Source organism: Panthera onca, chromosome F2 (assembly GCF_046562875.1).
Source record: "Panthera onca isolate mPanOnc1 chromosome F2, mPanOnc1 haplotype 2, whole genome shotgun sequence".
Lineage (NCBI taxonomy): Eukaryota > Metazoa > Chordata > Mammalia > Carnivora > Felidae > Panthera > Panthera onca.
In genome coordinates, this window is record NC_138356.1 from 78,694,994 (window position 1) to 78,708,637 (window position 13,644).

Consider the following 13,644-nt stretch of genomic DNA (forward strand, 5'->3'; position numbering starts at 1 on the left):
AAGACTGCAGGAATTCTCAGAGCCTTTGCTATAATTATTCCCTCTATGCCACTCCAAAAAGTACAGAGTATCTCTCTACCTTCCCTGATTATGGAATTCTTACTTTGTGGGTTCTCACCTGGACTGATAGATGATAGTATATACTCTTTCAGAAAACGTAACCTAACCAAATGCCCCCCATGAAAGACAAGGAAACTCTCCCAGCTCTGTAAACCTGAGCGAACTGCTGAAACGTTCTGAACTCTGGTTGCCCCTTTTGCAATCCCCATCCCACAGAACCAGAAGTGGTGCAACGGAAAACCATGATGAGGAAGCACACAGGAGACACACAGAGCTCATGTTGTCTTTCTTCCCTGAGCGGCAGCCACAGGCTTGGAAGGAATCCATCTGTTTACCTGCCTGGGCTCTGAGCCAAATGTTGGTTCCAGGGACGTTTCACATCTATTTTCCCAGTCTTCAGCAAAAAGAAAGAAAAATGGCCTCTTAACCCCAGCTGACACAGCAATGGGACCTGGGAAGGCCAAGGATGACAGTCGTTCTATCTAATGTAATCTTTTCCTATAGCAATAACAACCAATTGCGTTGCCTTTCTTAAGAGCCGGGTGACGGATGTGACTGATGGGCCAGTCACATCATCCTGGGTGATACATTACAGGGTAAAGCTATGACAGAAAACTCACATGATCATTTCTGAGCACCATCTGGCTTAAGTGGTTCTTCATAGAAAGGACCAACATCCTGGGAACTTAGGCATGTTTACCTGGGCAAGTCCTGCCCTCCATGGATAGCTGTACTGTTCACTTGCTGGTCAGGTGGCTACAAGTAGTTCCTGAGTGGCTGCTACGTGTCTGTCCCTGGTGTGTGTGTGTGTGTGCACATGAGTGTGTGTGTGTGTGTGTGTGTGTGTGAGAGAGAGAGAGAGAGAGAGAGAGAGAGAGAGAGAGAGAGGCGGGGGGGGAAGGGAGGGAGGGAGGGAGAGAGATGGAGAGAGAGATTGCTGCAGAAGCCTTCCAAACAATAGGGCTCTCGTAGAAAGCAAACCAGAAGAAAAGGCAGTGCAAGGTGAACTCCGAATTCCCTGGGGTCTTAGAAACCTGCAGATTCAGGAGTGCTTAGAAGATTTCCTCCCAGACAGCATCAACCCCTCCCATAGGTGTGGCACACACAGGGCATCTATAGTATTATGGTAGGTCCCACAAAGTCAGAGAAGGGACTCCTTACTTGCTTGGCAAACAGAATGCACTTTCAAGAAGACACAGGATGAGAAATATAAAACTGGTGCAGCCTTTATGGAAAAGAGTATGGAGGCTCCTCAAATAATTAAAAACAGAACCAACATATAATCCAACAGACCCAGTTCTGGGCATTTATCCAAAGGAAATGAAACCAGGATCTTTGGGGCACCTGGGTGGCTCAGTTGGTTAAACATCTGACTTTGGCTCACATCATGATCTCACCACGGTCCATGAGTTCGAGCCCTACATGAGGCTCTGTGCTGAGAACTTGAAGCCTGGAGCCTGCTTCAGATTCTGTGTCTCCCTCTCTTTCTGCCCTTCCCCCACTCATTCTCTCTCTCTTTCACTCTCTCTCTCTCTCTCTCTCTCTCTCAAAAATAAATGAATAAAACATTGAAAAAAATTTAATAAACAAACTTGAAACCAGGATCTTCATTGCCGCATTATTCACAATAGCCAGGAAATGGAAATGACTTCATGGTTCAATGATGGATGAATGGATAAAGGACATGTTGTATATACATACAACGGACTATTATTCAGCCTCAAAAAAAGAAAGATCCCACCATTTGCAACAGCATGGATAGACCTGGAGGGCATCAATCAGGCTAAGTGAAATGAGCCACAGACAGAAAGACAAATACTGTACCGTCTCACTTATATGTGGAATCGTAAAAAGTCAAGCTCATAGAAGCAGACAGTAGAGAAGTAGCTGTGCCAGGGGTAAGGAGGTGAGGGAGACGAGGAGATGATGGTCCGAGGGCACCAGTTTCAGCTACTCAAGACAAGCACGTTCAGGACAAGCATCGCACCTGCGGCTAACAATGCAATGTTGTAAGTTTAAAATTTGCGAAGAGGGTCGATCTTATATTCAATGTTCTTACCACAAAAAAAAAAAAGAATAAAATTAGAATATGAAAAGGAAAGAGCACAGGAGGAAACTAGGAGATGATGGATATGCATGGCCGTGATGGTGGTGATGGTTTCACAGGTGTGTACTGATCAGCCCAAACTCATGGAGTTAAATATATTAAATAGGTATGCTTTTTCACAGGTCAATCATCCTTCGATAACACAGCTCGAAAAAAACCCTCACAAGGGACAGTGTTCCTAAGTAAATAAATCAGAATGCTAACACACACACACACAACACACACACACACACACAAGCACACGCCTAAATAAGCAGAGAAGAACTCTCAAGTCCAACACTGTACTCGGCCCTGGACATTCTTGAGCCAGGTCCGAGAGGACCGGACAGCCTCTCTTCTACCATGTGCCACCTCAGGCGGGACCCACAGCTCTGTCACGTGCACAAAACACTCACCGTGGGCCAGACGCCGATTGTCTGACACCTCCACCCGAGGGGGTGGGTGCTCTCTCCTGAAGGGGAGACAAGGGCACGTGAGAGTGGGTCACCTGTCCAAGGACCAACAGCCAGAACAGGGCTGGGACCCACCACTCCGGTCTGCCTCCCGAGTCGCTGCTCTCAGCCACCACGCCACATAGCTTTGAGTGTCTGCTCCCAGTGCAAAGGTAAATAATGCAGATTAAACTGAAGTTTGCGGAGGGGCAGGGTAGTTCAGGTGAATAAGCATCCAACTCTTGATTTGGGGTCATGTTATGATCTCATGGTTAGTGAGTTCGAGTCCTGCATCGGGCTCCACGATGACGGTACAGAACCTGCTTGGGATTCTCTTTCTCCTTCTCTCTCTCTCTCTCAAATAAATAAACTTAAAAATCAATAAATAAACTGCACCAGTTTGCATTCCCATCAACAGTGCAAGAAGGTTCCCATTTGTCCACATCCTCGCCAGCATCTGTAGTCTCCTGATTTGTTCATTTTAGTCACTCTGACCGGCATGAGGTGGTATCTCTGTGTGGTTTTGATTTGTATTTCCCTGATGTGATGAGTGAGCACTGGGTGTTGTATGGAAACCAATTTGACGATAAATTATATCAAAAAAAGAAAGAGAAGATAGATAGATAGATAGATAGATAGATAGATAGATAGATAGATAACTGCAGTTTGTGGACAAATGAGAAAATACTGCCCCCACTCACTGCACAGGAAAATTCAGTGCTGATCCCTGAAGACAACCCCTCAACCACATACTCTTCTCTGGAAGGAAGCCTCTTGGGTCCCTTCTGCTCAACCTTTCCAATGCCCAGGCAAAGCCCCTCACCCTCCACTCACACGCCCCACTTGTCAGAAGCCACCACGACCACCTTGGAAAGTGGCCCAGGAACCACTCGTGATCTGCAGGCCGGTTTCTCAGGAGAATTTTTTCAAGCAGTGCACCAAACTGTTGACCCAGTAACATGGAGCTCCACGGCTAAAAGGGAGTCTGGTGCTGTGGCAGCTGAAGTGTCCCACACTGTTGCGCAGACATTGTTTGATTTAGTTCTCATAGCAATCCTGAAAGTAGGGATTTTTATCTCTGTTCTACAGACAAGAAAACAATGCCACAGAGATGAAGCAGCTCCTGGCTCCAAAGGACAGTGGGCTGGACCTTGACCTTGACCTTGAGCTCAGGGCACAGTGACCTTAAAATTCGGCCCCTTCAGCACATCCGTTTCCCTCCTCTGGCTCTCCAGTCTGCGCAGTCCCCTCTCCAAATGATGCGGGGCCCTGCTGTGCAGCAGTCGAGAAAGAATTCTTGCGACAGCCTCGGTGCAAAAGGGTGCTTTTATTATAGCACGGGGACAGGATCCGTGGGCAGAAAGGGCTGCGTTGTGATTGTGAGGAGGGACTAATTATATACTTTTAAGTTTGAGGGGGTGGGGGAGAGACAAGCTAAGTCTCTAAAGGGACTTCTGCAAGCGAAAGAAGAGTCATAGGATCCTGGGAGGTCTGGCTATTCTCAAGGGAAGGTTGCTTTCAGTCTCTAGCAAGGCATCAGCATTAGGGCCACCATGACTTCCTTGAGGAACGCTCTGCGTGTCTCAGGGATTTATTTATTCAGTGGGCCGCAAGCTGTAAGGAGATTCAAGCTGAGCTACATTTCCCTTGCCTTTGTTCTCCTCATCACAAAGACAGGAACCCCTCGGCACCCACCCAGTCATTCATTCAAAACGTTTCCCTGACCTTCTGATGGGTACAGGGCAGAGGTTCTCAACTGGGGGGCAGTTCCACCAGCAAGGCCCTGAGGGATTTTGGGTTTTCACAACTGGAGAGGGTCACAGGCAGTCAGTGGGGGGAGACCAGAGATGTGGGCACACGACCTACCACATGCGGGACAGTCCCTCCCACAGCAATCCTGTCGAGGGTGAGAATCTCGGGGACGAGTTGCAGAGACTATTAAATACCAAGAAAAACCCTGCACTGTTCTGAGTGTGTTTCGTGTCTTTACCTAAGCGATCTTCAAAAGAGACTGTGAGCCTAGTGGTATTCCCATTCCGTGGAAGAGGAGGGAACGGAAGCCCGCGAGGCTACTCTCATTGTTCGAGGGCTACAGGGCTGGGACTTAGACCCAGAAGTCCAGTTTCAGGGCTGACAGGTGAAACTGTTGTCCTAAGATACTGCCTGTATTCTGTGCTGGCAGCGGGAGCGAGACAGAGCCACAGCACAGACCTGAGAACCGAGGCCAGGGTCGGACTGGGGATGTCACAGGGTGCTGCACGTGGGCAAGGGAGACTCAGGAAGAGCAGACACCCCAGCAGTGGGGCTGACATTATCAGGAAGGGCTCCGGGAGGAGAGAATGTCAAACTTCTGAGTTGACTTCCTCGTGGCATAAGAGGATCATGCCCTTGGGACACCTGTGAACGTAAAATGCGATATTCTGTGTGGCAGGAAGCCTCTAAAGGGGCCCCCCTAGGCCTTATCTCCTGGTATCTATGACCTTGTATCACCCTCCCCCAAGATCACAAAGATTCTGGCTCCCACTCTGCCTGCCCTCTCTTGCTCTCTCTGATAAGGGCTTGCTGCCCCAGGAAGAGGGCCCCATGGCAAGGGCCTGAGGGATCCCCAGCCAACAGAGGACCCTCTGAGAAGTGAATCCTGCAGACCACCATTTCAGTGAACTTGAAAGGGGATCACCCTGAAGAGGATGTAGCCCCAGGCAACAGCTTCATTGTACCATGCAGAGTCCTGAGCCGGATCACCCAGAGCTTAAGCACACAGGCAGATTCGCAACCCTGTGAGATCATTAATGTTGTTGTTTTAAGCTGCTGACCTTCGAGGTAATAGGTAACTCATGCAGTGTGCCTCTGGAAGCTTCTCATGTTCTATTTCACATCTTCTTGGCCTCACTGACTCTGATCCAAATCATCTCAGGGATGACCGGTTCTGCTGGGGCTCCAGTAACCTCCAGTGAGTGGAGTGGAATCTGATCCCGCCTTGCCTGAGCCTCACAACGCACTCTCTCCCACCCCTGGGATATTAACCCCATCTGGAACAAACTTCTGTCCAGAACAACAAATACATGATTTCCTCTCTCCCGGCAGCCAGGATGGACAGCCTGAGATACATTTTACACTGCTTCTCAGGCACTGCCCTTGGCACCTGCGGGAATACAAAACCAGAACTGTAAAGATGGCCACCTGGCTGGCGCCCCCAGTGGCTCTCTATCCTTCCATGCTTTGCTTCCCGGACCCTCTCTCCTCCAACCTAGGATCACAACCTAGTACTGTGTGCACACAACCCTTGCCCCCAGCTCTTCTTTCTGAGTCAGTTAGGCCAGGATGAACAGTGTCTAACACAACAGAGATGCCAATCCTTGGGAATGATCAAGCTTTCTCTCTCTGCAGCTGGGAGACCCCAACTTTTTCCCTTTTAGTTTGAAAGTTTTACAATTCCAACAATTTTTCCATTGTACGCACAGCCTCTTACCTTCACCAGAGCACACAGCAAAATGGAAGACACAAGCCCTACAATGAGCAGGGTCTGAATTACACCGAGGAAGAGTCCCTCCCAGCTCCCTCTCTCCAGCATCCATAAAGTCTCCCCCTCCCCCTTCTTGTCCTTCATGCCTTGTTGACACTCTCCAGCTTAGATGTGCTCCACCTCACCATCTGTCTCAAATTTCCAAGCCTTTGCTCATCTGCTCTCTCTGTTTTGATGAGCCTCCTATCTTCCAGTTAATTCTTAAGTATTCTTAATAACATACTTTAAGGGTCATTCTATCCAGTAACTTAGGACATCTTCCCCCAAGACACCCCAATTGGCCTACACATTGCTTCTCTGAGATTTCAGAAGTATTTCGAGTATATGTCTGCTTAAATTATTCATTTTTCTCAGAAAACACTGGAAACTGAACTATGACTGGGATGAACACTCTTTCATCTAGTACCCTAGGTGCTTCATCACTTTTTATCGAATGAATGGATGTGTTGGATAATGGAAGAAGAATGGCAAAAACTAATTTTCCCCTGAGCATTTTTTGCTGACAATTTCAACATAAATCTGAAGGCTGTTCACTCCTATGTTGGAAAAGAAAAAATGGAATAAAAACACATACTCTTCTACCATTTCTATATTCAGATGACAGTTGGGTACACACACCATTGGCTCAGTTCAGCAAAGCCAACAATCTGGCCCTACTCCTTGTGCATCTGAGAGCTTGTGAAATCACCAGGTAAACATGCAGAGCAAATCTGGGGAGAGGGTGGCAACCCTCCCTTTTCCTTGGCTAGGCCAGCCACCCTCACCTCCCAACAACCCATCTCCAATAAGGGCTTTATTTTCAAGAGTGAGCACATAGAACATCCAAAGCTCTATGATCTGAGCAATGTGTCTACAGATCAGGGACTTTTAAATACTTGGGAACTACTGAGATAATTTAATGACTGAATATGCTTTAAACCCATTGTGCGCGTGCACACACACACACACACACCAAAGATGAGAAGATCACAACCACCCAAGACAGCTCATTTAGTTTCCAGCTAGGTAATAAATAGAGAGGACATGTGATATTTCCTTTCTGAGGATATGTAAACTGGGACAAAGTCACCCAGCCACTGAGCCTCAGTTTCTACATCCATAAAATAGAAACCATAATGGGCCTGCACAGCCTCACACAATGGACAGCAATGATGATTTCAGGAAATAACATTGACAGAGCAAAACTGCGACTCTAAAGAGATTGTTTCTTCCAGTACAGACGGCTTTCCCTGCACCACCTTCCACTCGGGGTACCTGGGCATTCTGCATTCCCCACCTCCAGAAGAGGGCGGGCACCTTGGAACTGCAGGCATAAAACAAGAAAAGCCAGTCCCTGGTTGTAAGTTTTGAAACAGACTTTTGAATTTAATGGGAAAGACTGTCATTTGACAGAAAAGATTTTGGACTTTCAAAAGCCTAGGAATTAAAAGAAGTTCAGAATGTAATCATTTTTCCCTCTCCCCAACCTAGAAACCAGATAAAGTCTGATGGGATGAGAGCAATTTGAGAGAGACTGGAAGGGGAAGCAGAAATGACTGCACCCCCAGTTCATTCCCTGCTAAGAGTCCCCAAGCTCCTCCACCCTCAAACCCAGCTGAGCGCTCTTAATATAAAGAAAAAGTGAGAATTTCCAGATGACCTGGAGGAACCTCTGTGCAGAAAGTACCTATGTCCTCATCCCTGGGTTGAGCTTGGTGATGCAGCAGGTTCACAGAGTTCCTCAGACACCAACTGGTGTCCTGTCAGAAGGACCTCAAAGGCTCAGAGAGCCAAGAGTGGAAGCCCTGGGGTAAGGGACAAGAGGCTGATGACTGAGGATCCCATGGGAAGACATAAACTCTAAGAATGCTGGTGAGGATAGCTGATGGTCAAGGGCGAACCACCCAGTCTCCCACCCTCAGGCCCCATCTCCACCTCTGTGGCTTTCTGCAAGTCCAAAAATTCAATCTCATTGAAGAGTGCAGAGAGATTCTGGATTTTGTTGTTATCTATGGCCAGGAAGCTATCATAGAAATGAGGTTCCACTACAGAAATACAGGTTTTGGAAAACCTGAATTGGTGAGCTAGGTCACCATAAGGAAAGGGCCTCACCCAGTTTCTGGCCCAGAGCAGGTGTCCAATAAGTAGCAGTTCCCTCCCTGACCTTCACGCAATGCTCCACGGCTCCCAATTTAGCTATCTGTCGTGACGATTACAAAGGATTTAATCACAGAATCTTTGCACAGTGGGTAACTTTCCAGGCCAGCTCTCTCAATATAAAGTTTGGAAATCCCAGGGAGGCCAGGGCACAGCAAGGTAGCATCAGTGACAGGGCTGGGGACCCGGGTCTCTCAAATTTATGCCGACCTCCTTCCACTTCTCATGATGCTTCCCAAAGAGCAGAGCCAAAGATGACTTTGCAGGAGATCATAAGTGATCTAAGTGTCTGAAGACAGGACAAGAGGCAGGTAATTAGTGCAAAAAGCTAATTAAGGTGATATGGCCCCAGGGGCAATCCAACTGCTCTCCAGAGTCCAAGAATTAATGACAGTGATACAGTAACTTACTCTAACCCTTCAGCTCCCCATAGGTCCATCTCCTGAACAATGGCTTCATCTACTTATTCTATCAAGTGCCTCCACTGGTTCTGGAATGTGTGGTCCCCCTTTTTGGCACAACACGCAAGACTCTCTCTGTTTTGGCTTCAGTGTACTTTCTTAGCCTCATTTCCCACCTAAGTCTTCCAGGGAACCTCTTCCTTCCCTTGGCCACAATATTTTCTGAGCCATACATATCATTGCATTTTATAAATATTCTTTCTCAGGTGGCTTTTCAAAATATACTTTCTACGCATTGCTACCATGAAACCTTTGCAATGCCAGGTGGACATAGTCTATTCCACTGATTTGCCTCTTAATTCAAAACAGTTCTGTCACAAATGCATCCCGAAGCCATGTTGGGCTGACCACATGGTCACCACTATCTTTTTTAACACTCCAAGTATTACCATTAATAATAAGATCTAGCAGCTAATGAGTGATTATTAAGTTTCCAGGAGCTCTCCAGAGTAGTTTATACTCATGGACAAGTTGATCCTTACAATGACCTTGGAAGTGGGTGAGATTACCCGAAAATTAGGTTTGAAAAAGACTCAAGAGAAGACAAATGATTCAACCCAAGTTCAAAGAGAATAAATGAGAAGCAGAACTAGATTCCAAAGCACATACTCTTAGGCACTGTATTTCACCTACAAGCACTTACTTGCAAACATCAAATGTAGTCATTGAGTAGACAAATATCACTCTGAGCAAGGCCCCATCAATAAGATGTGGTTGTGGAGAGAGCTGGCATAGATCCCATTCTTAAATTCATAAAACTGTTCAGAGAGAATGCAGTCTTACCCCTTGCAGGTGTACTCTCTACGGTGGCCATATTAGAATCCCCATTGTTCATGAAGACTCCACTCGTTGGATCCATTGACATTCCATTTAGAATTGCTCTGAGGCAATGGAGGAGGAAAGATGAACCAAGTCTTATTCACCCTCTTTAGAGTGGTCAGAACACAGGATTAGCATCTGCCAGGATTTGCTTTCCATCCTGGCTTCACCTCTCACTCAACGTGGACCTTGAGCTTTCTTCACCTGAGCTTTGGCCAACAAATTATTTGAGACACTGTCCCAGGTGCTGACACCACACATGAGGCTCAGTTTATGCCATCAAAGAATTCATAGGAACTAGATAAGTTTAGTACAACACGGTAAGCTCAGCAAGAAAGAACTTAAGTCTCAAATCATACAACAAAATACTGTGCCAAAAGACCAATAATCATATGAAAAATTACTCAATTTCATTTACAATCTTATAAATGCAAACTAAAATCATAAGATGATACTACTTCACACTTACCAGAATGGCCAAGGTGAAAAAGGCAGGCAATACCAAGTGTGTGGGGAGGTACAATATAACTGAAATTGCTATATACTACTGGAGTAAGTCTGATATGACCACTTTGGAAAACTATGTACAGTATCTACTAAAACTGAATATGCAGGCACCCTGTAACAAAGCAATGAATTCTCAATAATATACCCAACAGAAATGCACAGATATATATACGTGTGTGTGTGTGTGTGTGTATATATATATATATATATATTAACTAAACAGATGTAAGAATGTCTGTACCACTTCGTGTAATGCTCCAACAGTGGAGATTATACAGATCTTAGTAGAATGGGTGACTGAATTGTGGTATATTCATACTTTGGATACTGTATGGTAACAAGAATGAGATACCGCTACATACAGAAAGATGGATGAGTTGCATAATGATGTTTGAGTAAAAGAAACGAAACACAAGAGTCATACACTGTATGACCCCATGTCTATAAAGTTCAAGAAGTCAGGACAAGTAACTACACTTGGCAGTGGTGGTGGGTAGTAATTGGAAAAACCACAAAGGGTATTCATAGGAATGTGGATGATCTTGTTTCTTGATTTGGGTACTGGTGAAACTAGATTTTTGACTTTGAGAAACTCCATTGAGATTATACAAATGTGTGTTTCAATTAGATTTTTCTTTAAGTTTCTTCCATGACACTGATGTGTTGAGATATGTCTTTTACCTTGATTTTTCCAAAAGTCATATGTTTTATCCTGAAACAAAAACTACATTTCAAAGCCTTGACCCATGAGACAAGAATTGTAACATTTACCTTCAAAAGGGGATATGATAATTAAATTGGGAAACACGCACCAACAAGTTACAGGCACAGGAAATGCTTGCATTGAGTGAGTGCATCCTATCAATGCTATTACTTCAATGGGCTCCATAGTTTAGAAAACTAGGTAGCAATATCTACTAAAACTGGACTTACGAAGATCCTATAACACAGCTATGCCAATCTAGTTGTACAATGTAGAATGTTTTGACAGGTTTTATACCATTCCCTGGTAATTTCCCATATTTCAATCTCTATTGCCTTGATGTACTTTTCATTCTTGCTATAATAAACCCCTTATGCATCCCAAACTCAACCCATTATGTTGCTGCAACTGGTCTCCACTTAGATGTTCTGTTTTCTTTTTTTTTTTTTTTTAATTTTTTTTTAACGTTTATTTATTTTTGAGACAGGGAGAGACAGAGCATGAACGGGGGAGGGTCAGAGAGAGGGAGACACAGAATCTGAAACAGGCTCCCGGCTCTGAGCTGTCAGCACAGAGCCCGACGCGGGGCTTGAACTCACTGACCACGAGATCATGACCTGAGCCGAAGTCGGCCGCTTAACCCACTGAGCCACCCAGACGCCCCAGGTGTTCTGTTTTCTTGCAATTCCCAGCTCATCAACCCGTTAATGTCCACACACACACCACAAGCAACCTCCTTAAAGTCCTCTCCCACTTTTTAACTCCCATACTTTGCTCCTCCAAAAACAGTAACAGCATTACTATCATCCTCGGTTGTCATTTATTGGGTATCAATCATGTGTCACGCTCTGGGACACATGCCTTATATACATTAACTTATAATCCAATCTATCCCTTAAACAATATGGATACATCATTGAATAGTTTTAAAATAAACAAATTATGAAACAAATTAGCAAGGACCAAGGAAATTAGGCATCATTATCCCAGTTTTTAAATGAGGACACAGAGGCTCCAGGTGAGTAAGTAATACATCTTTCTTACAAAACTGGGAGCAAGAGGAGCTGGGGTTCAAACCAGGTCTGGTGGGTTGCCACACCAAATGTTCTATCCCAAACTAGCTCAGCCTGTCACTGAAGACTGACTGACAGATTTTCAGCATAGTGAGTCCAGACATAAGGCTGTCTCTCATGATAACCCAATCATGATTTGTCCATTTACAGTCAGGGAAACTGAGGTGGAGGTCTATTTCAGTGCCTAGGTCTTTGTATCATGTTTTACGCGATAGAGGAATCATAAAACTGGAGTTGTATGTATGCAGTGTCATTTGTAGCAGCCAAACAATCCACCTGTGTTACTTACTTTATCTTAAGAGGACACAGAATGTTCTCCTCAATTTAAAGATGTGTTAACGGGGGCTCATAGTGGCTGTGCAGCAGTGGGACCTGGGCTTAGAACCATCAACCTTAACGATTTTATGTCAGGCTCTCTCCGGCACAAACCCACCTTCCTAAAGATTCAGATGTCAGTGAGTCCTAGCAGGGATCTCTGCCAATTCCATAACAAAGGGCTAATGGGGTCACGCTTTTCTTTTAAATTGTCAATATTTTTAGGTTTACTTTTGTTCCTGCTGTTTCCAATACAGGCTTCCATTTAACCTTCAAAACCTAATTCAAATATCTCATTCTCTCAGAAGTCTTCTCAGATCTTGTACTCCCTTATTTCCTTCAAAAAACTGTCCCCAAAGGCCTACAATGTAAGTGTCAGTAGCCAAGGTACAGAGGCTTCGATGGTGCATAAAAAGCCACCTCCCTGTATCTTCCAGTGCTTATGTTTTTAAGGGGGGCTCGCACGCATGGCTCTCAAATGCAATTTCCAACTGCAGTAAATGCTATGAGCGAAAAGTACAGGGGGCTTTCAAACCAGATTGTGGGGCACTGGATCTAGTCTCGGAGGTCAGGGAAGACATCCTCAGGCAGAGTTAATATTCTGGTATGACCTGTACTTACTTGGCTGCACTGTAATAACCCCCCTAAGTGTTTCCACAATAGTCTGTGAGTAACGCAAGGACAGTACCACGTCTCATTCAGGCCTCAAGCCCATGTCCTAGAAGCCTTGGGTGGCCCATTGTAGGTGGCTAAGGGATCTCTGTCATCCTCAGCAGTACAGCTGCTACCCTTGTGGCCGCCACCGTCAGTGGAGAAAAATGTAGGGAGCGTGCGAGTGAGCGGAAGCCCCGTGTGATAACCTCTACTCAAGGGCACCTTCCTGGCACCTAAAGAAAGAAAACAGCACCTTGTTGATGGCAAAGGAATGGGAAAGCCGACTAGCTCCCACTTCTCTGAGAGGCTAATTTGCTCTCGGTACCTCCTCCCCAGCCTCTTTCACAAGCTTGGAGCAGCAGCAGCTTTCTGATAATGACTATCCACAAGTCCCACGCCGTGATTGTGGTTTGCATTAAGCCTGGTTAAAACATCAGCTTACGAGGCGGGTGTGGATGCAGAGGTGTCATCCAGCCCAGAGCAGAGATCAAAGATGCCATCTTGGCACCGGAGAAAATCTGCTCATAGGTACTTCAACCTTCAGAGCTGGATTTTTTTACATCTGGAAGGCTCCTTTCAGAAATCCTCTCCAATCAGCACAAACGACAAAGAAACTGATTGAGGTCTGGGAAGATCAATTCAGGACCAAGAGCAAGCAAGGGACAAAACTGAGTCCTGGGCCCCAGCTTTGCAGGTTTTAGATGCAACAGTCCTCTCACTATGCCCAGTTCTTGCATCATTTTTTTTCTCCTAGTACTTTGTAGACTTATTGCACACAGTTTTTTTTAATTTTTTAAAACATTTATTCATTTTTGAGAGTGAGAGAGACAGAGCATGAGCAGGGGAGGGGCAGAG

At 45.5% G+C, this 13,644-nt stretch overlaps 1 protein-coding gene across 3 annotated transcripts in view; it reads right to left on the reverse strand.

The window, feature by feature from the left end:
* The window catches only part of FAM135B (family with sequence similarity 135 member B), a 279,288-nt gene that overhangs the window by 206,355 nt on the left and 59,289 nt on the right, over positions 1–13,644 (reverse strand). Inside the window, exon 1 of one of the 3 annotated variants that reach the window (XM_078441886.2) lies at positions 9,502–9,536. The exons of 1 other annotated variant lie outside the window; for it this stretch is intronic. The gene's annotated coding sequence lies outside the window, so the exon portion shown is untranslated. One more of the 3 variants, XM_078441885.2, reaches the window with a different exon arrangement.